Here is a 26,511-nt window from a genome sequence, read left to right as displayed (position 1 = left end):
CTGCAAAAGGGCGGCAGTTCATACAATAAATAATATTTTCTGACATTTTTTTTTAGATTAGGATGAAAAAAAGACGTATACATGATAAATGAAACGCATTTGAGTATTATCACGTACTGAATAATTATTATTGTTTAAAATATTAGAGTTCACAGAATTATCTGAATCATTACTATTTAATTATTTGAATTTATTTTCGTTTTAAAAAAGTATTATCATCAGTGGACTGCTTTTGGCCGCCCCTATTGTTGGCCGCCCGTGTGCGATGCACACTTAGCACACGTGGTAGCGGCGCCCCTGCTTATTACTGCTTTTTTACCAGCGTTAGGTTAGATTTGGTTACGTTGGTTTAGTTTTAATTTCATGTTTTCTTATGAAATATAAAAATTTTGATTTTTAATTATATTATAACATTTTATTCTTATTACTGCTTTTTTTCTACCAGTGTTAGATTAGATTTGGTTTATTGGTTTACATTTTTAATAATAAAATAAGACGATGGTTAACTGGTATTCGTTTTGCACATGGTTATTAAGATTGCATTCACCTGTTTTAATTAAGGTAATTTTCATGAAATTTTTAGATCTTTTAAAGGTTAAAACTGGCAACAATGTCAAAAGTACATAAAATTTAACTTCTTGCGCATGGCCGCCATATTGTTTTGAAATATTAAAAATCTTGATTGTTAACAATTTTACCCATTTTTTCATAATTTAACAGTACAAAACAGTGATATTTAATATGTTTTATTCTTCGTTCACAAATTGTTGAGAGCACGAAATATGCCTCAAACTCATAAAACGGTCGTAAATCATAGGCGTTCCTAAGGTGTTTATTCATTAAATAATAATATAATGTTTTAATACTGTTATAATATATAATATTGATAATATTTTAATACTAATATATTTAGCAAAAAAACAATTAAAACTTTCACGACTAATGTTGGTTATTATATTATATTAATAAAAATAAGAATTTAACCAATAACAATTTTGTAAATAAGAATACCTTATCTCTTTGGATATTTCAATACTAATCTTCGCGTTTAATCACTTTACTAGAAAACCTGGAATTCATATCCGAAGGTACTATTCGTTGCAAGATAATTAAGATGGAATTCCCCAGATTTTTAATAATATAATTATATTCGAAACTTAAGGGTGAAGTTATTACGAACGAAAACAATTTTTTTGTTTAGTACGTTTTTGATCGCATGTAATTTACGGCTCGGCGGTGTTTCCGCGTCTACGGCAGTAATTAGCGTCTCGAATATTTCTTTTGCGAATTATATGCAGTGCGTGAGTGATTTTTTATTCCATATACCTACGAACATATACGTACCTTTCGCTCGTGCTCGTTTTGTTGGATTGATTGTTGCGTACAGTCAGTAAGTCTGTCTATTCACCAAGAGAGAAGACTATTGTCCTGAATGTTCACGATGCTCTGGTTTCTCAGAATCCCACAAACACTGTTCGCAACATAGTCGAAAGTTGTGCCAACATGACTGGCGTAGGAGAGTCAACTTTATATAGGTTCCTATCAGAAAGAAAAAAACACGGTATAGCTAACCTAAACACAAACGAACACTTAAAGAGAGGGAAAAAGCCTATTGAAATTGATGAATTTGCCAAAAATGGTATTCGAAGGAAAATTCATGGATTTTTTTCAAAAAAGAAATACCAAACCCAAACAAAATTTTACAGAAGTTAGAGACGACCCGGATTTGCCTCATATCGGACGAACTAAATTGTGGCAAGTTTTAAAAGAATTAAATTTCCGGTGGGAGAAATCAGACCGAAAATCACTTTGAATTGATCGGGAGGAGAAAATGATGTTGGAGAAGAAATTATCCAAGATTCATACGAAAATTCCGGGCTGAAGAAAGGCCCATCTTCTACCAGGATGAAACGTGGGTAAACTCAGGTCATACTCTAAAAAAAATTTGGTCAGATAAAAATATATTAAGCTCCAGGCAAGCCTTTATGGAAGGTTGGTCTACTGGTATCTCCCCACCTTCTGGTAAAGGCAGTAGATTAATAATTTCTCACATTGGCAGTGAAAAAGCATTTGTTAAGCATGGTTTGTTGGAATTTCAGTCCAAAAGCACAAAAGACTATCACGAGGAGATGACAGCTGATGTTTTCGAAGAGTATTTTGAGCAAATGATTGAACACATACCACCAAATTCAATTATAGTATTAGATAATGCACCTTATCATTCACGACTAGTAGAAATACTTCTAACGAATGCGTGGAAGAAACAGGATATTCTTGACTGGCTGCGGAATAAGTATCTGCCTTATTTGTCCACAGTCCACAAAAAATTTGACATTTTTGAGGCGTTCCGGCTTGCTAAATAATTACCAAAGACTGTAATCTAAATATTAGACTTCAATGAATTTCTAGCCATTTCATATTCCCTGCAAGTGTTTCCAATATTACGTTACGGTATTATTTGCTTTTATTGATTAAAAATTTAAACCATCACGGAAAGTTTAACTATACCAGTATCACGAAGATAGTATTGTTGAAATCACAATTGCCGTGTAAAACCAAGGAACTATTTAATTTATAATGATGTTTATACGATGTCATACGGATATACAGCACACACACATACACTAGGAAATAGAGAAATTTAAACCTTATCTAAATTAGAAGCATTTAACTATGATGTCGAGATCTATTGATGTTATATATTCGACGAAATCAACCGAAAGTAAAGGTTTTACATCTGCAAGTTGTGATCGCTTCCATTACGAGGTGGATTTAATGAATATCATATGTATGTTTGAATTTGAGTCGTCGAGCTTTTGATTGAACGTCTGGTTAATTCCGTCTTCAAATGACAGAAATTCCGCCTCCTCTTTCTATATATAGAATCTTCGTTAGTAAATATATATGTTGTATTAAAAAATAGTAATAATATTTGACTGGATAGAATGAAATATATTCCAATAACTGATATTTCATTCACATCTTATTTTTATTTTTACATTGAAAGTAAATATTGGTACACTATTCTGAATTATAGTTGGTTTGGTAATAAATGAAAAACATGTACATGAACATTTTGCTAATAACCAATCATTATCATTAAAAATTTAAGTGGATTAGAACGTAAAACTGGATATCCTAATAAATAATATCAACAAAAAATTATTATAGTCCTTTTCCATCATATTGATAGCACATTATGTTTGCAAATCCTCAACAGGTCAAAAAACCATAGTCGTCACCCTATACTTGTTTTGAAATAAATAAAAAAAAAATTAATATTTTAAGACAATTCATTATCTTTTAAAAAATCTTCTGTAAAATAAGTGTCCACTAATCTCACTATACCTTTTTTGTGCGTAAAAAACGTCGGTATATATACCACACGATTATTGTTAATTATACACGGGTGATTAACGAGAGAATTCAATGTTTCACGAAATAAATTAATGTAAACAGTAATTGAAAGGTGATTATTGTTTTCTATACAAGTTATCGCCTGACACAAAAAGAATACCTTCTTTGAACGATTACCTGGAATTACTGATAAGGCTTCACTAATGATAGTTTAAGTAGTTTTTATGCCACATTACAGCTTATGCCAATAATATAAATTAGAAATTGTTTGCATCTTCCATTTAGTTTGTAGATGTACATTGTTTATGTCTCACCTACCTACGTATTTGGTGTCGATATTTTGTTATTTGCATTTAAAAATGACGTCGACAACAGGTTTTATCCCGTTTAAGTGTAGTTTTAAAGGTGCCTTTAGTCTAAGAGAGAAAAATATAATATTAAATGTACACGATGCACTTGTACATCAACGCCCTTTAAGTAATGTTCGTGAAATCGTTAACATGTGTTCAAATATGACAGGGGTTGGAGAAGCAACAATTTATAGATTCCTAAAAGAAAGAAAAGGAGTAACTGTTTTATCTCCCAAGAAGAGTGGAGGGAGTAAACCTTTGGAAATTGAAGAAATACATAAAAACATGATAAGACGCAGCGTCCACTCATTTTTTTAACAAAGAATTTCCAACATTGGACAAAATCTAAACATTAATTAGAGAAAACGAAGAGTTACCAATCATAAGCAACAAGAAATTATGGGGACTATTGAGAGAGATGGGATTTAGTTGGCAAAAGAATAGAAGAAGTTTTAATTGAAAAAGATTACATTGTATGTTAGAGACGAGATTATCTAAGAACTATTAAAAAGTACCGAGAAGAAGGGAAAACAATTTTTTATTTGGACGAGACTTGGCTAAATGAAGGTCATACTGTACCATATCTATGGGTTGATACAAATGTGAAAAGTTCCCGTCAGGCATTCATCGAAGGTGTATCTACTGGAATGAGCAATATTCCCGTTGAAAAAGGACGCAGACTCATAATAACCCATATTGGAAACGAATACGGTTTTGTCAATGGTGGATTATTAAGTTTTGCCTCAAAATCAACCAAAGATTACCACGAGGAAATGACTGCTGACGTTTTTGAAGAATATTTTGAGCAAATGTTGGACATAATTCCAAAAAATTCTCTCATAGTCATGGATAATGCTAGTTACCATTCAAGACTAGCAGAAAAATTGCCAACAACGGCATGGAAAAAGGAGAGATAATCGAATGGTTGGATAAACACGTAATTGAGTACAAGGAGAATTCGACAAAAAAGAAAATATTACCTATTGTAAGGCAACATAAAGCAGCTTATAAAAAATATATAATTGATGAAATGGCATTAAACCATGATGTAATTATTTTACGTTTACCCCCATACCACTGTAATCTGAATCCGATAGAAAATATATGGTCTCAAGTAAAGGGTGAAGTCGGACTCAACAACAAAACTTTTAAATTAGAAGACTTACAACAATTATTAGAATATTCCTTATCAAAAGTAACTCCAGAAAATTGGAAAAATGCTGTTAGTCATGCTCACAAGGAAGAAAATAAAATGTGGAATTTGGATAATATGACTGATGCAATGCTGGAACCGGTAATAATTAACATTGGAGTTGAAGATTCTGACGAAAGCAGTGAATCTGAAATGGAATTTGATTAAAATAATATTCATTTTTTTACAAATCGGCCCCTGTTACGGCCACAAATTATTTTATATATAACCAATAAAATAAACATCTTACATTTCTTGCAAATTCATTAGTACCTTATAATCTCCATCACTCCGACACTGGCAACTTTATTTAGGGATCAGTACCCTTCAAAACTATTGTACTCTATTCTGCTTCAACCTTTATACCTGGTGGTCATACACAATTTAAAATGGTTTTCCTAAATACTTCTGTAAACTTGTTGACAAATGTCTATTTTTCATTGAGTCACCCTTATCAACAGTTTAGGGATTTGCATATATAATGTGCTATCAGTATGATGGAAATGGACTATAATATTCAACCTTCTTCTTCAGGTTTCTTCTCCTATCGGAGGTTGGAAATCATCATCGCTATCTTAATTTTATTGGCCGCGCTTCTGAATAATTCTAATGAGCTGCAACCGAACCACTCTATCAAATTTCTTAGCCAGGATATTTTGCGTCGTCCTGGGTTTCTCTTTCCTTGTATCTTCCCTTGCATATTATAATATTCAACCAGTTGTTGGTAAACAAATATAATGAGAATTCTCAAACAATTAAGTAAAGTGAAGATGAGTGTGGAATTTAACAAGAGCAGGTTCTGGTACTGAATGGCTGCTATCGACTTTTGTTCCGCTACCAAAAATCAAGAACCCCAAACACTGTAATGACTATAGATTAATCAGCTTAATGTTACACGTATTAAAAACATTTTTAAAGATTATACATGCAAGAATATTCAGAAAGTGCAAAGCGGAGTATGAGTAATAGACAGTTTGACTTTCGTAACGGCTTCGGAACAGTGGAAGCTCTGTATAGTTTCACAACTCTTGCCCAAAAATGTCGAGACCAACAAAAAGATCTTTTCGTTGCCTTTATAGACTATAAGAAAGCTTTCGTAAAAGTTAAACATCACATTCTCATGGACTGTCTAAAAAGAAAAGGACTCGACAAAAATGACATTAACATTGTGAGAAATCTCTATTGGAACTAACAGGCTGTGGTAACATTAGATGGAAATAGCACGGATGCGTAACATATAAGTAGAGGAGTAAGACAGGGCTGTGAACTTTCACCATTACTATTTAATATATATTCTGAGGAGGTATTTACGCAAGCACTTGGAAACTGTACAGAAGGGATAAAGATAAATGGTGAAAATATAAATAACATCCGTTATGCTGACGATACAGTCATTATCGCTAAAAGTGAGACAGTCCTGCAGACGTTACTAAACACAATTTGTAATACTGGGGAACAGTTTGGTTTAACAATAAACATAAAGAAAACAAAAACTATGGTTTTCAGTAAGAGAGGCAAAGTCATTACAAGGATCCAGATAAAAAATGAAGGTATTGAGCAAGTGGACAAAATAAAATACTTAGGAGTCGGGATTGCGAAAAATCTGAATACATATCATGTGTTTTAGAATTAGTATCTGATCCCGAAAATGGTGGTGGTGTATATTTAGCTTTTTCTTAGACGCAGCAATTAATAATGCATGGATATTATATAAAAAAGTCACGATGACCAATTACCACAGCTAGCTTTCCGTCGAAATATAGCCCAGTATTATCTCCAAAAGTTGGTGCGGTAGTTTTTTTTTTCTAGATATTAAGAAGCTAGCTCAATGATCCAACCCCCAACCTGGAGGGCCAGAACAATAACAACAACAACAACAACAACAACTTTTAGAAAGAATTGATCTTCCTCAATACAATCTGTCCAGTTTAATTCATGAGAGCACCCGCATACTATATAAGACTCGAATGGACTCCAAACTTGACGAAACACTAACAAATACCAAATGCATATATGAGAACATAATATCAAGTATTCATCAAACAGCACAGGAGGTCTTAGGAATCAAACAAAATAAAATTAGTAACAAGCTTTGGTGGAATGAAGACGTCGAAAATGCGGTAACAGAAAAGAAAAGATTATACCTTAAGTGGTTGAATACAAAAGATGACGCAGACAAAGACCGATACAATGAAATGAAGAAGAAAACTAGAAAGATAATTATGACCTCTAAAAATGAGATATGGGATAGAAGGTGCAGAGAGATAGAATCTTATATTGGAGGACGACAATGCACTGAGGCGTGGAAGTTTATAAACTCTGTTAAGAAGCCGACTAACGAGAAAGTGATTCTAAATCCCATAAATCCCGAGGATTGGACACATTATTACAAACATCTATTAAATGAGAACAGAGACGAATTTAAAGAAGATATGAATTCATCAAGAATCGAAATTCTGGGAGAGCATATTACCATAGATCTCAACATAGTTCAGAAAGGTATAACAGGGATGAAGAATGGGAAAGCAAGTGGACCAGAGGGAGTAACTACGGAATTAATAAAGAATGGCTCAGAGAAATTACACAGAATGATCACGGTGATATTTAACGAATATATTAATGGACATCCAACACCAGATGAATGGAAAACAGCATATATGACCCCAATATATAAAAAAGGTGACAGGAGAAATTGTAAAAACTATAGAGGGATATCGGTCACAAGTTCAATGAGTCGACTATACGGTCGAATACTACGGGACCTGATAGAGGAAGATTATCAATCGTCTGAAGACGAAGAACAAGGAGGATTTAGAGCAGGTCGTTCATGTACAGATAACATCTTTCTGTCTAAACAAATTATAGATAAGAAAATTGTGACAAATAGAGAGTTACATATGACTTTTGTAGATCTTGAGAAGCCATATGACACAGTCCCGCTAAATAAACTATGGGAAGTCCTGGGCACATCAAACATACATCAAACATTGGTTAGTGCTCTCAAAGATCTATATTATGGTTCAAACTCCCAAATGAAATTCGGAAACCTCTTAGCTGAAAAATTTGCAGTTACTAAGGGTCTCAGACAAGGATGTTGTATCTCTCCGACTCTATTTAAGATTTATATCTCTGCAGCTCTGAAACAATGGAAAAGAAAAGTCAAAGGAATGGGTATACAATTGAACGATCAGGATTACATATATACTTTACAGTTTGCAGATGATCAGGTGGTAATCTCAAATGACAAAGATGATATGGAATACATGCTTAGAAAACTAATTGAAGAATACCAGAAATGGGGATTAAATATCAATTTAGAAAAAACAAAATACCTCTCAATTGTAGCTGAAGCAGAACAACTCGATATCGATGACAATCAAAAAATAAATCCATGCAACGAATATAAATACCTAGGCGTCATCTTCGACCGTAGTGAAAAAGACGAACGAGCAATAGAACATCGAATTGTACAAGCACGAAGAGCTATAGCATGTTTGAACGGAATTCTATGGAGTAAAGAAATATCAAAGAAAAGAAAATGGAACATCTATGAGACAATGGTTAAAACTAGCCTACTTTATGGAGCTGAGACATGGAGAATAACCGAAAAATATAAGAAAAAGGTCAAAGCCACGGAAATGGATGCCATCAGAAGATCGATGAGAATATCAAGAGCCGACAGAATACGGAATGAAGTGATAAAACAACAAATGGGTATAGAGAGCACTATAGTTGAGGATATTGAGAGAAATCAGCTCATATGGTATGGGCATGTGAGCCGAATCGGGGAAGAAAGATTGACTAAAAAAACGATGATGTGTCAACCCCCAGAGAAGAGGAAACGAGGAAGACCACCACAAAGCTGGAACCTGGGAGTTAAGAAAGCGATTAGCGCTCGAAATCTGGACGAAGACCTAACTCAAGACAGAATACAGTGGCGTTTGGGAGTCGGACAACGTCGTACGACGTTATAAAAAACCGAATATATATATATATATATATATATATATATATATATATATATTATCTCCAAAAACTTCAAAACCCACCAAAAGAAGTCGGAAGACCAGCTTCTTCTAAATTTAGTAACTCCAATAATAGAATTTCAGATCATCTTATATATGATGGTCAAAATCATTTTTAGTGTATGTTCCAAATAACAAAAGACGCTGTGCTGGTGACAACTGTTCTTCAAGTACAAGAATAATATGTGCAAAATGTTATGCATGCTTATGTTTGGACTGTAATTATATATTTCACAAAAAATAATGGAAACAATTAGTTTTAAGTATCATATGTCAAATTTGTTCACAGTAGTGCCTAGCGTTATATATAGGTAACACCGTTTTTTTTTACTTCAATTCAATAAAGTTTTTGATTATATCGTAAAATTTATTATATTTTAGTTATTTATTGTACAAGACGATAAAATTGTACTTTATCTTCGAGAGCGTTTTTTAGCGTCGAGACGTCAGTTGAGACGCTAATTATGCTTGAGAAGATAATGCAATTTTATCGTCGTGTGCAATACAACATTTTTTTCTATAGCAAGACTTCAAGTTCAGGTAAAAAATATAATTTCAAAGAAAATTGTAATTTTTAGCACAAAAATCGCAATTGTGTTGCTCCGTTGCTAGGGATATGAATTACTCTGTCAACAAATGTCAAACAAATGTTACGTTTTGGTTTTTGCGGAGAATATTGTTGCGTTTTGTGTACAAAGTGAATAAATATGAAATGGATGAAAAAGAATTGACACAAGAAAAGTGTAACGGGATTTAATTAAGCATCAGATTTAAGTAATCTTTTTAATAACGTGACACACATTTGCGAAAATATATTATTTGGTTACGACATTGAAAATATCGTTGTAACGAGGACACACTCTGACCTAGTGAAATTTGCAATGTAATCAAAAGCTTATTAAATAATGTGTACAAATTAAACAAGTAAAAAACAATAATATATCAACAAACCCACGTGAGTTAAATAGCTGGAAATCACGGGACTAGGGCATTATCATTATTATTAAGAATGAAGAATCAAGGGAACGATCAAAGTTAGTATTGTCAACGTCAACTGAGTACTATCTAGTATTGTACTTTGATAACTAATAAACCAAATAATGAGTATCTAGTGTGTTTAAATAAATGTACCATACGAGACCATAAGTGAAGCATTATTTATTACAAAAGGAAAACCTGCCATCATATGTAGAAAATGCAGCGTTGGAAGCAAAAAGTTTATTGTTGCCACAAAAATCTAGGATGATGTATGAAAAAAAAATACCAGTTTTTTAAAAAGTGGAAAAGCATTAAGAATATCAATGGCGTGAGTGAAAAAATACTTCTGGCGTATTTTTCTGAAAAGTCGAAGAAAGCAATGCCATCGTCATGATGGTTGTATTATTCGATGCTGAAGCGTACGTTGTTGGTGAATGAAAAGTGTGACATTTCTAAATTCAGACCTTAATAAAAAACCTGAGTGGAGGATACAAAGCTTAAAAGTCCAAAATCCTGGAGTCAGATGACATTATTAAATTTCTGACAGAAGCTTCTGATGACGTCTATTTGTTGATGAAAGTTATTGCTATTTTTGAATTGTACTATTGCTATTTTGTATTGTTTTGAATTGTACAAGTTAGAAGTGTTTAACGTGGACGACAGAAAATCGGTGATAATCGTTTCATTATCTGATACTAATCGTTTCATTATCTGGAGCTGATCTAGTAAAAGTTAAACGTTTAGGTGGATGAAAATCGTCATCTGTTGCAGAATCTTACATTTAAGAGTCAATAAGCAATAAGATTGCTGTATCCAAGTGTATACTTGGCGGACCAGAAAATCAATCCAGTACCTCGAATTAAGTGTTTAAGCAAACGAGTACAAGTTGTGATGCTCCAAAAATAGATATTTCTAATAATGTTAATTGTAAAATTTTAGTTGTTTTTAATCCTTAATGTGTTTGAATTTGTAAATTTTATTGAATAAAAAAAAGTTAAAACATTTTATCTACTCTTGCTGTTAAAGTGTCACTTTATCTACCCTTGCGGTTAAAGTGATACTTTATCTACTCAAAACAGTTGTTATAGCAACACTTTAACATTAGCTATGGAAAAAATTAATTTCACATTTCATTTTGTTTTATTCAATCGAAAATTCGAGAGCCCAAAATAAATGATTCCAATATTATCTTGAACCTCTACATACTTGCCAAATAGAGGCGGGTATGTTACTTTGTTAAACAAAATTATTTAATTATTTTTCCATTGCAGAATGAACATCACACTGGCACAGGCTTTAAACGACACCTTCGATGAAGATCTACTAGAAGAAAACCAAAATGAAGATATTCCCAAACGGGACATACTGTACCTATCAATCCGATACTCTTTGTTTATATTAAGCGTCCTCTCAAATTCTCTATTGTTATACTCATATTACAAACTAAGAATTTTAAAAAATAAGCATCATGTTTTGTTAATACATTGGGCAGGTGTAAATCTATATTATTTTTTACACCAACTGATAGTAGCTGATTTAGTATGCTCAACAATCTTAAGGTTGCCGTATAGTCCAAGTTTGCTGACAGCACTTTCCAGTACTTCTTTAATATTAAGTTACTTTATAGCTTTAGCTATGCTCTTGCAATGGACTATGACAAATTTTAAAAAATATGAGTTTTTATTTGAGAAATACTGTGTGTATGTCATTTATTCTTTAGGTTTCTCTATTTATATCTGTGAGTATTTGTATCATAAATATAAACATATCGAAATAGCTGTTTTCTGCGTAAATACAATCGTTCTAACAGCTATGATTGTTAACATAGTCGTAGTTTTTAAAATTTTACGCAAACAACCAGGAATAGCTACTTATATTTTATACGCTGCTGACACCATAATCATCTCGCTCATTCCTATGGTAGCGTATCATTACCTATTTTTGTTATTTATTGATCAATCATCAATTATTCTTGATATAATATTCTTTACTAGGGTAATTCCACAAGTTATTTTATTTTGTCATCCAATTATGGTGTCACTAGTATTATATCAGTTCAGTAAAGAGTTCAACACCGCGTATAAGGTAACTTTAAGGTGGTTGTTTCGAAATAGGGAAAACTGTAATGATTGGATTTTTATAGATGAAATTGACAATTAAAGTTACTTAACAAAATTTAATTTGTTTATTTTTAATTAACCACGGTGCTATGATATTGCTTTAAATCTGCTTATATGTTATTTATTTGCTCAGTTTTTGTATATCCTTTGAAGTTTAATTAGGAAACTGCATTTTCTACTTATTTGTCCATTCCATTTTGTCAACACAACAATTGTGTGATTAGACGCTCCGCTGCTATCATGATTTACACTACTTATCTATCCTACTTATCCCCGTCCCTCAGAATGTTGGTTATCCATATTTCTAATGATCTCCATCCCTAATGTTGCTTATCCTCCATCCCCAATAACGTTGCTTATCCCATCCCTAATATTGCTGCTTTTTTATGTAATTCCCGCTGATTTTTCTAAATCGTTTCATTCTATCGAGTACTTTTACCGCGTTTATTAATCTTCGTGGAACTTCGATGTCTTCCATTGCTTCCCATAGCTTGGTTCTAGGTATTGAGTCATATGCCTTCTTAAGATCAACAAAATCCAGATGGACGGATCTATTTTTGGCCATTCTTTTTTCTATTAGTTGTTCGACCGTGTAAATGTGATCAAAGCATGCTTTCCTCGCTGTGAAACCTGCCTGGTCTTCTCCGATTTTATCTTGTATATATATTTCTAATTTTTCCTTTATGGTCTTTCCATACAGTCTGCCTATAGACGATATAATGCTAATTCTAATTCTATTTCCTTTCTTGTATATTGTTGTCATATATGCTTGGGTCCATTCTGCCGGTAAGTCTTCTCCATTCACTGCTCTCTCAAAGATTTTATGTATCATACGGAATAACTTTTCCGATCCGTTTTTTATCAATTCATTTGGTATTCCGCCGGGACCTTCTGCTTTTTTGTTCTTTAGAGTTTTGATCGTTCTTTTTACCTCAGCTAGGCTTAATTCGATTTCGTCATGTGTGTAGATTTCTATTCCGTCTATTTCTGATTCTTTGAATTCAGGGCGGTCTTCGGTTAGCAATTTTTTTTAGTATTCTTACCATTCCTTTTCTTTGATTTGACCTTATTTCTTTGGAGCGACTTTAAGATGCCTTATGACTCTGAATTTCTCGTTCCTCCTATGTGCTGTTCTATCTCTGTGCATGTTTTTTCCCATCTTTCATTTTTTTCATTTGCCACTTTTCTTTTCACTTCTTTGTTTTTTTTCCTGTATAGTTCCAAGTCCTCATAGTTTTTTGTGTTCAGGTATTTTATATGGAGTTCTTTTTTCTCTTTTATGCATGTTAGTGTGTCTTCGTTTAATTTCGTAGTTTGGTGGGTGTATTTTTGGTCCACTTCTCCAAGAGCTTCTAGGGCTGCTGTCTTCATGCAGGTTTTTATGTGTTCGTATGTTTGTTCTAATAATTCATACCGAAACTCTGCTAGCTTTTCTAGCTCCATCCCTAATGTTGCTTATCCTTCATCCCTAATAACGTTGCTTATCCTGTGTGTATGTCATTTATTCTTTGGGTTTCTCTATTTATATCTGTGAGTATTTGTCTCATAAATATAAACATATCGAAATAGCTGTTTTACTGCTGTTAACATAGGCGTAGTTTTTTAAATTTTACGCAAACAACCAGGAATAGCTACTTATATTTTATACGCTGCTGACACCATAATCATCTCGCTCATTCCTATGGTAGCGTATCATTACCTATTTTTGTTATTTATTGATCAATCATCAATTATTCTTAATATAATATTCTTTACTAGAGTAATTCCACAAGTTATTTTGTTTTGTCATCCAATTATGGTGTCACTAGTATTATATCAGTTCAGTAAAGAGTTCAACACCGCGTATAAGGTAACTTTAAGGTGGATGTTTCGAAATAGGGAAAACTGTAATGATTGGATTTTTATAGATGAAATTGACAATTAAAGTTACTTAACAAAATTTAATTTGTTTATTTTTAATTACCCACGGTGCTATGATATTGCTTTAAATCTGCTTATATGTTATTTATTTGCTCAGTTTTTGTACATATTCTTTGAAGTTTAATTAAAAAACTGCATTTTCTACTTATTTGTCCATTCCATTTTGTCAACACAACAATTGTGTGATCAGACGCTCCCCTGCTATCCTGCTTTACACTACTTATCTATCCTACTTATCCTCGTCCCTCAGAATGTTGGTTATTCATATCTCTAATGATCTCCATCCCTAATGTTGCTTATCCTCCATCCCCAATAACGTTGCTTATCCCATCCCTAATATTGCTGCTTTTTTATGTAATTCCCGCTGATTTTTCTAAATCGTTTCATTCTATTCACTAAAATCCTTTTCAGCGACACCTCGCAACTATCCTCTATATAACATCAATTGTTTCGACTTTTGGCTACACCCTTTATATTACAAGAAGTGGTAGACGGAAAGATAATAAATCATAGTATCTTTTTGTCAAAAATATAGTCGAAAAGAAGACGTGATAGCTAACCGACGAAAACACGAATTGACAGTTGACAAACGAAAAAAAATGACAGTTGGCATCACAGTTAAAAGCAGCCATCTTGTGATTTGCCATTTGAAAATTTTCCGCTTTTTTGCCCCATCCTCTGCTTTCTGCAGAATGCAAAAAACAGCATTTTTATTCGAGTCGCAAATTGGTTGTAAAGTAGTGTTATGTACACAAAATTATTTAATATTAAAAAGCACTTTTTAAGCTTAAAAACGTTTACAATAGCTCCGTAGGATTTGGTTCAAATTTAATGCAAAAAAATCTATACAGATTGAACGAATTTAAAACGAAACATAAAATTTAATATATCTCTGTTTGAACTTCATTTGAAATAGTGGACCAATATAAAACTTGGACAAAAATAAATCCATACCCGGTGATAGACATTGTATAAAATATCGTTCAACTATCTGTCTCCTTTTAGGACGCACCATAGTCTATAGTAGCGCCGTCCAAAGTCAATGTTGCCAATCGCCGTGTAATAATCCGATTTGCGGATCTTTTTGACAGTTATATCTTCTTCGTATCTTTAAATAAATCGGATATTTGCCTATATTTTTCATTGTATTTATCAATCTAATACAACAGACTAATAACAAAAATGAACTTAATGGTTTGTAGTTATTTCCTTTCTTTCCTGTAAATATTTTATAGTTAACACCTTATTTGAAAAACATCTAGAGGAATGAGATTGGCAACACCGCTCGAAATATTAATCTGACTGCTTAGGCTTAGATAAAGGAAAGAGGAGCTTCCTAATAGTCGGAGAGATAGAGCCGAAATTTTGAACTGATCAGTAATATGACATTTATCTATTGGAATATATTCATTGTCCCTGGGTTAAGACTTTGCCTTACAGGAGGACGCCCCTCGTGGGACAGGGGGTGGCTATACAGGGATGAAGTTGTCATTTTTTTCGGAAAAATTAACGATCGATAATATGGCTGAAAATTTGCCCAGAGTAAGATCTTGGTATAACTAGACGAAATCCCAAAGGGCGGACGCGAGAGTGCGATACATAAGGGGTGGCGGACAGGGGTGAAGTTGCAATTTTTTGGGGAAAGGTAATATGTCCGCCATTTTCATGGCTCATTATTTAGCCCCTAAAAACTCTAAATCCAAAAGGGCGAATAGCTAGGTGGGTACAGAGAGCCATAAAACGGGGTCAAATGTACCACTTGCCTGCGCATTTTAGGTCTCGGTAACAATTTTCAAACTGATTTTATTATGATATTTTTATACCGATTGATTTGAAAATTTGTATGCTTACTTCTGTTACTATTCCGAAAAGCGTCAAGTAAAAGTCATTTTGCGTCATGAGTCAAGTTTTTTTTTCTTATCGGAAAAATCGTTTGAAATTTTTTGGTAAAAAATCATGGTATAACTTTTCAGAATAGTAACAGAAGTGAGCATACAAATTTTCAAATCAATCGGTATAAAAATATCATAATAAAATCAGTTTGAAAATTGTTACCGAGACCTAAAATGCGCAGGCAAGTGGTACATTTGACCCCGTTTTATGGCTCTCTGTACCAACCCAGCTGTCCGCCCTTTTGGATTTAGAGTTTTTTAGGGGCTAAATAATGAGCCATGAAAATGACGGACATATTATTTATCGTTAATTTTTCCCCAAAAAATTGCAACTTCATCCCTGTCCGCCACCCCTTATGTATTCACTCTCGCGTCCGCCCTTTGGAATTTCGTCTAGTTATACCAAGATCTTACTCTGGGCAAATTTTCAGCCATATTATCGATCATTAATTTTTCCGAAAAAAATGACAACTTCATCCCTGTATAGCCACCCCCGTACCACGAGGGGCGTCCGCCTGTAGGGCAAAGTCTTAACCCAGTTACAATGAGTATATTCCAATAGATAAATGTCATATTACTGATCAGTTCAAAATATCGGTTCTATCTCTTGGACTATAAGGAAGCGATAGGTGGTTTGACAGCATAATAACTGCTTGTTTAGTCTAGTTTTCACAGTGTTTCTAGGCAACCTATTTGGGTGGTGTTTTGACTTGTTCTTGAATGAGTTCAGAATCCAGCAGCCCGCTGAAGTATTGGATTTTTATAATATAATTATTTGACAACCTTTTGTTGGCCAACCACCTAGAGCGGAGTTGAGCTGAAATGCATTGATTTCGTATGTTCCGTTTTAAATTCGTTCAATCTGTATATATAAAGCTGGTTAAAAAACAACTTTTTAAAAAAGAAAAAAGGTTTTACGGCCCTTTTATTTAAAAAAATCACTGTGGCGTTAATGGACATTAAGGGCTGAAATTACCCAATTTTTATAAGAAAAGTTCAAATTTTTAACAAAACTTTTAGCAAACAAAAGGATTGAAAATTGTTTAAATAGGAGTGTTGTAAATAAAGTGTACTTTGCGTTTCAACTAGAGTAACATATAAGTAAAAATAGGAACCGAAGGGGAAGCACACTTCAAAAAATCCAACACACTCGTTCAAAAATGACATATCTTTGGTTCAACTGGACCAAATTTGCTATTTTTTTAAACTGGGGTACAACGTTAAAATAAAAACATTTATCTTTTTTTCATTGTAAAATTATCCAAAATAAACTTTATTAACCGATTTTAATTTAGCATAAAATATCTCATTTTGTGTATCTTTGTGTATCTGAAAAAAGTTGTCTGTTGACTTCCCATTTCTAAAAAATTGATGAATTCTTAATTACCACATTAGTAGTTGTCATATTCGATAAAAATTATATAATATGTGATTTTTTATTTGGCCCAATTTGACACACAGGTTTTACCTAATAGATGTAGTATTTTATTACTTATTTACACCCTAACTTTAATAAGTGGAAAGTTATACATGGGATAGAAGATTATATAATGGCGGTTATATTAACCAAGAAAATATAAATACTCACCCAATTAATATTTAGTTTCCCATCTGAAACAAAATTAGTTTCTTTAATAAATATATCATCAAAAAGATTTTTACATAAACATATAAAAACATTATAAAAAGAAGTACGATATTTTTTTATAAAAACCAAAAATTGCGATTTAACGGTGCCTAATTGGTGCAACTGAGGTGGAAGCTAATCTTGCTGCTTTGAAATCCTTTCTCACTTAGAGAAAGAATTATTCACCTACAAAAGTCAAGGGAAAGGCACTGAAACTACTATTCCGTTGCCTATCCAAAATGAAATTTTTAAATAATGTCACGTGTTCTGTGGGACTCTTCTCTTCTTTGGCCTTCAGTTATCCATTGTTGGACATAGGCATCCTCCAATTGCTTCCACGCTTTTCTATCTTTTGCAATTCTCATCCACTGCTCTCCAGCTACAGCTGTTATATCGTCTATCCATCTCTTTTTGGGTCTTCCCACGCTTCTTTTTGTTTCTCGAGGTCTCCAGAATGCCACTTTATGAGTAGTTTAAAAGTAGCATTATCATTGGGGTCGTCCAATGCTGTTAAGAAAGCCCATTTCTCGATACTATCGAATACTTTGTGATAATCGACAGATGTAGTGGTATGTTGTACTCTATTGTTTTTTCAATAACTGTCCGGATTGTTTGCAAGTGATCGATAGTGCTAAAACCCTTACGAAAGCCTGCTTGCCCCACTTGTTGGTATGCATCTAGCTTAGCTGTCAATCTATTTGTTATTATTAGTCTATATTTGCGGCGTCCTTTTTTTATGGAGTAGAATGACTTCCCCATTTTTCCATGCTTTTGATATTTGTCCTTCCAATAGGCATTTATTCAGTAATGCTCTCATTGCCTCTTCTAATGCAGTGCCTCCCATTTTTAGCATCTCTGAAGTAATTTTATCTTCTCCTAGTCTTTTACCAATTTTCATTTGTTTTAGGGCGGCTCTAATTTCTGATGTTATTATTTCAGGGAGATCCTCTGAACCCTCTGTGGGACTAGAAACCTCAAATTATTTTAGTGATGACAACTTTAGCATGGTTCTGAATAATATTTGTTTTGTAAGATATAAAACAGATGAATTATTTTTGTTTCTAGAGGAATTAGGATTTCCACCGATAGTTGCGGTTACCGAACACTAGCTTGAAGTTAACGAGCCGTTTTTTGTAGAAAAATATACCACAATTACTACGTATGATCGTTCAAGTTCAGCTTATGGTGGCATCCTAAATCTTTCTATAAATAATGATTTCTCTCCTATAATAAAATATTAGTTTCTGTTAAATGAATCCTTTTTCGAGTTTTCATTAGTTTATAACAAAAATCTTAAGCTATACATTCTTTGCATTTATAGATCACCTGATTCTTTAACGGAACTATTTTTTCAGAACAAGTTAAATGTGTTAGACGACCTACCTAATAAAACCAGAAACGCTTTACCACTCTATCAAACGCTTTCTTCAAATCTATCAGACACATATATGCTGGTTTGTTGTATTCCAGCGACTTTTCTTTTATTTGTCTTATTACAAAAACTGCATCCGTGCATGATCTTCCTGTTCGAAATCCTTGCTGTTCCTCTTGCAGAGATATTCCTTCGTTTATTTTTGTCGCTATTATTCTTGTTGTCAATTTGAGTTGTTGTATTTAATATATTTATTGCTCGATAATTATTGGGGTCTTTCTTATCTCTTGTTTTGAAGAACATCACCATGATCGCTCTCCTCCATTTATCTGGTATTCTGTTCGTGGTGATTATTTTATTAATAAGAAGTTGCAGTTGTTGTACAAGATGATCACCTTCATATTTTAAGAGTTCATTTGGTATTTGATCTTCTCCTGGCGACTTTCTGTTTTTTAATTTGTTTATTCCTTCTTTCACATCGTTTTGAGAGATTTCGGTCTTTTCCTCAGTTATTATATTTGCCGTTTCTGGTAAAAGTTCTTCGTTTTGTTTTTTAAACATTTCTGTCAGGAAGGCCACCTATGTATCCTCTTGTATGTGTTCTATTTCAACTAGTTGTTTCATTTCGCTTCTTTGTTGTCTTATGAAGCGCCATACTTGTTTCTGTTGTCCATAGAAATGTATCTCTAGTCCTTTTGTGAATCTTTCCCAGTAGTCTGTTTTTATTTTTCTTACCATTTGATGAGTTTTAGTTCTTATTCTTTTATATTCTTCATATGATTCATTCGTTTTTTCTGACTTTAGGAAAGCTTTCTTTTTTTGGTGACATTTTTGTTTAACCTCTAGTGTAAACCATGGTGTTTTCGTTGACCACTTTTTGTTTATTATTTTCGTTCCAAGTGCTTCTCGGGCAGCATCCAGAATATTTTTCTTAAGTTTTCTCCAGCTAGTCTCTACATTGCTTTCATTTTCGATATTTTTCATTTGTATTTTCTGTTCTAGCCTTTTTTGATATAATGATTTTATGGAGTCATCTCTTAAATTTTCTATTTTTATTATTTCCTCTGAATTGGTTTGTTTAAGCTTCTCTTTCCATCTTTCATTAAATCTAATTTTACCAAGTACCAAATAGTGATCGCTTCCCACATTGGGTGACGTCAAACTTCTCACATCCACTATCTGTTTATGGTGAATATTTCTGTTTGTGACCACATAATCTATCATTGATCTATGTCCTCTTGTATTTTTAAACGTGTATTTGTGTTGAATTTTATGATCAAAAAATGTGTTGGTTATCCTTAGTTCGTTTGATGTGCAGAATTCCACCATTCTCTTTCCGTTTTTATTGATAACTCTTTCATTAAACCTTTGTTTTATTCCTGGTATTACTTCTTCTCCTATTCTGCATTGGAATCTCCCAATAATATAAGTAATTCATTTTGCTTCACTTCTCTTTCCACTAATATTTGTAGCTCATCATAGAATTCGTCTTTATCGCTGTCAGGTTTGCAGTCTTCTGGTGCATATATCCCTTTTATTTTGATAATTTTGCTGTTTGCCCTAATTTTTACTAAAAGTATTCTCTGAGATATGTACTGGCACTCTTTAATTTGATTTTTATATTTTGTTTTGATCATTATTGGTACACCTTCCTTTGCTCTTTCTTGTTTCGGAACCCCACTATATATTAGTAAATATTCTCCAAGCCGCGTCTGTCCTTTACCTTTCCTCTTTGTTTCCTGTAGGGCGCAGATATCTACTTGATATTCTCTCAACTCTCTTTCTATTTCTTGATCTCGGAAATGTTATGAACAAAACCAAAAATGGAACTTATCAAGTAATTTTCCTGTGGCCTTCAATTGTGGAAAGTCAGTCTAATAAATGTATTTGTATAGTTAAGTAAATATAATGTAATAAAATAAATTTTTTGTATTGTTAAAGTTAAAAGACTGTCATCTTCCAGCTTTCTGCGTCCAAAGTTGAACATAGGCATCACTATTTTCTGTCAGTTCTATCGGTCTTAAGCTTCCTACTGCCAATTCCTAGCGATTCTTTTGACGTCCTCTGTACATCTGTGACGCCTGTTATTCTTCGTTTCTACCTCTGTCTCTGTGAGTCAGTCCAAGTAGCGAGCGTTCCACTCGTGTTTGGGCTACTCTTAGTATACTGCTGTAGCTTGGGTTAAGGAAAGTGTTTCTATGCTGTAAGTCATGACTTCAAACACAAATTGGTCGAACGTCTACATTTTCAAATAATTTGGCATGTTGCTCTTGAAGATGTCTAATAGAGCTAGAAAACGATTTATATACATCATATAATCAACATCAAATCAAAACAAATATTCCATCTGAAGACCAGTTGGATCTTGTCACGGTTAAGTGACCCAGAGGGTTTTTTACGAAAAATCCATAACTGATCTCATGTCCATAACTTCCTAGTAATTTACGGTGCAATATTTTATTCATCTCAATTGTATACATGTGCGAAAATCACATATTTCCCATTCATCTGTTAAAAAAAAAACATTATATAACGTCAAAGTTTAATAAAAGTGTAATATCCAACCGAATACACGTGTAAATAGCAAAAAGCCTTTATAAAACTTTTACAGATCCAACATTTAAAAGTTACCGACCTTTATAAAAGTTTCCGCATATGTTAAGCTCAGTGAATGGTACAAATCCCTAATGCAATAAATGTTGTGTCAGCCAGGTCATAGGAAATAAATTTTAAATGGTATTTCCGTGTGACACTACGGGTTGCATAAGCAGGTTTTTGATTTAAATGCACTTTTTGGATTTCCTTTGAAATTCTCAGCGAGAGAAAATTTACAGCTGTATGCGGGTTCTTAGCATAAATGTCAGATGGTGAATTCGAAATGATATTTATCATTTTATAGAGTGTAAATGGAAAATATTGATAAGAGTAGGATTAAATGCGTTACGTCAAAATAACTGTCAAAGTTTTTAGATTTTTAGGGCGTTTTTAGTGAAAACGAAATACAACTACTCGAGGGAAAATAGAAGAGAAACAATAAAGTAAATACATGGGGGATCACAAATACCAACAAAAAAAAAGGGGCAAGTCATTAATGCAATTTTTATTATGACAAATAATTTGGACATATTAAATGTAGATAAAAAACCGACATTTACAACCAAAAGTAGAAAAGAAGAAATAGGAAGTCCTTGAGGATGCCAAAACGGGCATAAGAATACACATACCTAGTATAAATTATTTCTTTTCTAAAAAAAAATTCCTTCACTTATTAATATCTGTACATCTGAAATAATAGCTATTCAAAAGGGCCTAATGATTTGTGAGGAAAAAAATTTTGATAGATTACTTCTCAAATCCAATTTAAATACAGAATTTTTTTTTATTCTATTCTGTGCACGAATTTTGTCCATTCTTTCTTGTTTTTTGCCTTATTTTGAGCTTCTGACCATTCCATTCCCTTACTTTTCAAAATCTGCCCTACTTAGTCATCTCAGGTTTTCCGTGGTCTGCTCTGGTTTTAAACTTTTTCACTTTAGCCTTCCAGACTTAACGGGTCGGTTGTCGCTCATTCGGCACAGATGACCAAACCATTTTATTTGTTGTGTTTCAATAGCATGTAGTACAGATTCTGTGCCCAGTTCTTCTCTAACATCTTCATTTCTTATTTTGTCTCGTCGTGTTATTCCTTTGACTCGTCTTAGATATTTCATATCAATGGCTTGTATCTTGCTTTTCAATTCTTCTTCTTCCTCTTAAAGTGCCTATCCGTTCCGGATGTTGGCGATCATCACGGCTATCTTTACTTTGTTTATTGCAGCGCGGAACAGTTCAGTGGTAGTCGTGTTATACCACTTTCGTAAATTTTGAAGCCAGGAAATGCGTCTTCTTCCCGGTAATCTCTTACCATTTACTTTCCCTTGAAGAATCAGCTGGAGAAGGCCGTAACGTTCTTTATTTCTCATTACATGTCCTAGATATTCCAACTTTTTAGTTTTGACGGTCATGAGAATTTCACATTCTTTCCCCATTCTACGCAGGACCTCCACATTAGTAACTCAGCTCAGCTTCGAGCCGATTCATAGATGCAACAGTCAGTGTCCATGCTTCCATTCCGTAGAGCAGAACTGTGAATATGTAGCAGTTCAATAGCAGTTCAATTGCTTTGTTAAAACCCAGCTCTCGCTTCCATATATCAAGATTGGTCGGAATACTGTCTTATAAACTGTCATTTTGGTTCTTCTGCTGATTTCCGGTTTACCTATGAATACTCTACTAAGATTATAGTACACTTTTGAAGTACTACTTATTCTTTCTGTTATTTCATTCTGCATGGTACCTTCTTTGTCTATTGAAACCCCTAGGTATTTGAATGCATCTACTTGTTCTATGAGTTGTTGGTTAATTTCTATGTTAACATTTCGGTTAGTTTTCGCTATTAGCATCACCTTGGTTTTCTTAAAATTAATCTTCATGTTTCTAATTGCCAGCTCATTATCCCAGCTATCTATATTTTTCTGGAGGTTCCTTTCGTTGGAAGCGCATAACATGAGATCATCTGCGAATGCATACTCAGCTATACCAACCGGTCGTAGTTTACTATATCCGATATGTACTCTGTGTATACTTGCTTTTGTTTCCTTAATTATGTCGTCAATAATCAATATGAGCAGTGTGGGGCTCATCACACCTCCTAGTCTTAGACCCTCGTTTATTGCAAACATCTCTGATTCCAAGTTATCCTTACGTACATAACTCTTGTTATTTTGATACAGACTTTTGATAGCACCTGTTAGTTGATGGTCAATATTTCTATTTTGCAGACTTTTCCAAACTGCTGCCTGGGACACTCTGTCAAATGCTTTCTCAATATCTAGAAAAGCCATATATATTTCTGTGTTCTTTATTTTAGCTTTCTCAATTATTTGTTTTAACGTAAATATATGGTCTTGCGTACTGCGTCCCTTCCTACACCCACTTTGTACTTCATCCAGATGTGGTTCAACGATGTGTCTTAATTTCTTTTCTAGGATGCTTTTATATATTTTGAAAACAATACTGAGTAGATTAATTCCTCTATAATTTTCACAAGAACTTGGGTCTCCTTTCTTAAAGATTGGTAGTATTATGCCAATTCTCCAATCTTCGGGGACTACACATCGCTTCCAAGCCATGTTCATAATTTTGGTTAAAAATTCAACTCCTTTCGGTCCCATTGTCTTTAACATTTCAGCAGTGATTTTGTCATGACCAGCCGATTTACCTCTCTTTGTATTATTAATTGCTTCTTTGACTTCTTTTATTTGAATATAATTTTCTTGTCCATGTTCTCCTTCTACTTCTATCATTACAGTTTCCTCTTTCGGCTGTCTTGGTGTTAGGAGTTCGCTGAAGTATTGTCTCCATCTTTCCATAATCTCATTTGGTCTGATAATCAGTGTGCCGTCTTTACGTTTCACCTGTTTCATCGTTGTTTCTTTACCTTTTCTTAGCGTCTTTAGTGCCTTGTAAAACAATTTTTGGTTACCCCGGCTATCTGCCTCCATCTTCATTCCAAACTCATCCTAGGCTTCCTTCTTCTTCTTCAGCACCATTTCTTTCACTACCTTTCTTTGTCGTTTATATTCTTCGTAACTATTTTCTGTTTTGTTGTTTAAGTATATTTTCCATTTCTGTTTTTTATATTTTATTTGGGCTTTTATTCATCGTCCCACCATCGTGTTTGTTTCTTATTTCTGTTAACATGGTTTATTCCACACGTTTCTTTTGCTGTCGTCAGATGGTTTCTTTAAAATGTTTCCAAGTTTCCTGTAAGTTGTCAGTACTATGTGCATTAGTTAATTTGGCTAGTTTTTCTTCTATTTTACTTTTGAACATGGCCGCGACTTTTTGGTCATTTAGTTTATAGTTCTGGATATTCTCGTTCACTTTATTATTTTTCGTCCTTTGTTTAGTGGTTTTAGGGGTTTTTTGGGGTAATCTTATCTTTGCCACGACCAGATAGTGGTCACTATAGATTTCCGGGCCTCTTTTAACCCTGACATTAGTGACCTCTTTCCTAAATTCTCTATTAATGAGAACATAATCTAGAATTGATTTTTTATTTCTGCTCCTGACTTCTCTCGTGAACTTGTGTATATCCTTGTGTTTAAGCTATAATATTTACGGACTCAAAAAGCGCTATAGATAAAATTAATAACAATATGATAACTGCAACAAAGGACTACAGAGTCTTAGGAAGTTAAAAAAAAACTATACTATTTAAATAAATATGGGAAAAATATTAGATTATGTAGGATTTCTGGACATAATGATATCGAGAAAAATAAAATGCTGGCAAACTGTCAAAGGTTGGGGCTGAATTATATATTACTGCTAAAACTAGATTAATTAACTTAGACATTATGCCAATAATAAAAATAAAATATGTTAAGTCTGTCAAATTTTAATTATGACATTAAATCAGAGGATAATCTAAACATCGAACATTTTTATTCGTGCTTGCAACCCGTCACTATGATGCAACCAAATTATCATATAAATTCTTATATTAGTTCCCATATTTTAAGGTCCTGTTTAGCTAGTTGTAGAGTCAGACTCTTTCAATGTCTATTGTTGGTACTGGAGGTGCCCATCCCATCAATAATATAGAAAAACTTTGTCGAATAAATCTTCATTTTTTAATCATTAGTGCCGAGACTAGCAATATATGAGATGTAAATATTTCTTTAAAAAACTCATCTGTTACAATAGTATCTGAATCACTATCTGTTATGTTAGCCATTTAAACTTTAAATTTTCCTAGTAATAACTCAAACATATATGTCTCAAACTTCTTTATGCCATTTATAAAAACCAAAGAATTGTTCATTTTTTGTGGGTTAAAACTCACATAGGTCTTTAATACGACAATATTGACGTATTAGCTAAAAAAGCCGAAAGATCGAATAGAAAGGCATATGAAGAACTCAGAAAAGATGCAAAGAAAATATGCAGAAGAAAAAAGAGAGAAATGTTGAATAGAAAAATACAACAAATTACAGATTATAATAACAGAAGAGAGGCTAGAAAATTTTACAAGGAAATCAAGCAATGCACCCAAGGATACATAACAAGATCAACAGTTTGCAAGGACAAAAATGGGGCAATTATCAGCGAGAAAGAGGAAATAATGAAAAGGTGGAAGGAGCATTTTCAAGAGCTGTTAAACCCAGAAAAAGAGAAGAAAAAGAGAAGAAAGAAAAAACGAAGATAAAGAGATAATTCACCACACAGCAGAATAACTAGTTGAGCAACCAACATTGGAAGAAACGATAAACGTCATAAAACATCTAAAAAATAACAAAGCACCTGGCACAGATGGAATAACTGCAGAACTGATAAAGAATGGTGGACATGCGCTATGGAGGCGTATCCATAAACTAATCGACCGCATATGGACACTAGAAGTCATCCCTAAAGATTGGAAAGTGGGAATCATACTTCCTATGTACAAAGGGGGAGACAAACGACTCTGCAAAAATTATAGGGGCATAACAGTTTTAAATGTCATCTACAAGATATTATCAGGAATTATATATAGCCGCCTGGAATCGTTTTCGGAGGAGATTATAGGTGAATACCAATGTGGCTTCAGACCAAAGAGGTCAACTATAGACCAAATACATATGTTAAGAGGTAT

The 26,511-nt window shown here is 33.4% G+C and overlaps 1 protein-coding gene across 2 annotated transcripts in view; it reads right to left on the bottom strand.

Annotated features, from left to right (window-relative positions):
• LOC140451432 (somatostatin receptor type 2-like) overlaps window positions 1-26,511 on the bottom strand; it is a 1,059,667-nt gene that overhangs the window by 472,799 nt on the left and 560,357 nt on the right. For both annotated transcript variants that reach the window (XM_072545226.1, XM_072545227.1), the window contains exon 4: window positions 17,423-17,445. The gene's annotated coding sequence lies outside the window, so the exon portion shown is untranslated. The remainder of the gene's footprint in view (window positions 1-17,422; window positions 17,446-26,511) is intronic.

The sequence above is a fragment of the Diabrotica undecimpunctata genome, chromosome 9 (genome assembly GCF_040954645.1).
Source record: "Diabrotica undecimpunctata isolate CICGRU chromosome 9, icDiaUnde3, whole genome shotgun sequence".
Classification (NCBI taxonomy): domain Eukaryota; kingdom Metazoa; phylum Arthropoda; class Insecta; order Coleoptera; family Chrysomelidae; genus Diabrotica; species Diabrotica undecimpunctata.
Note: the sequence above shows the minus strand (reverse complement) of the source record. Positions and strands in the feature narration are given on the sequence as shown.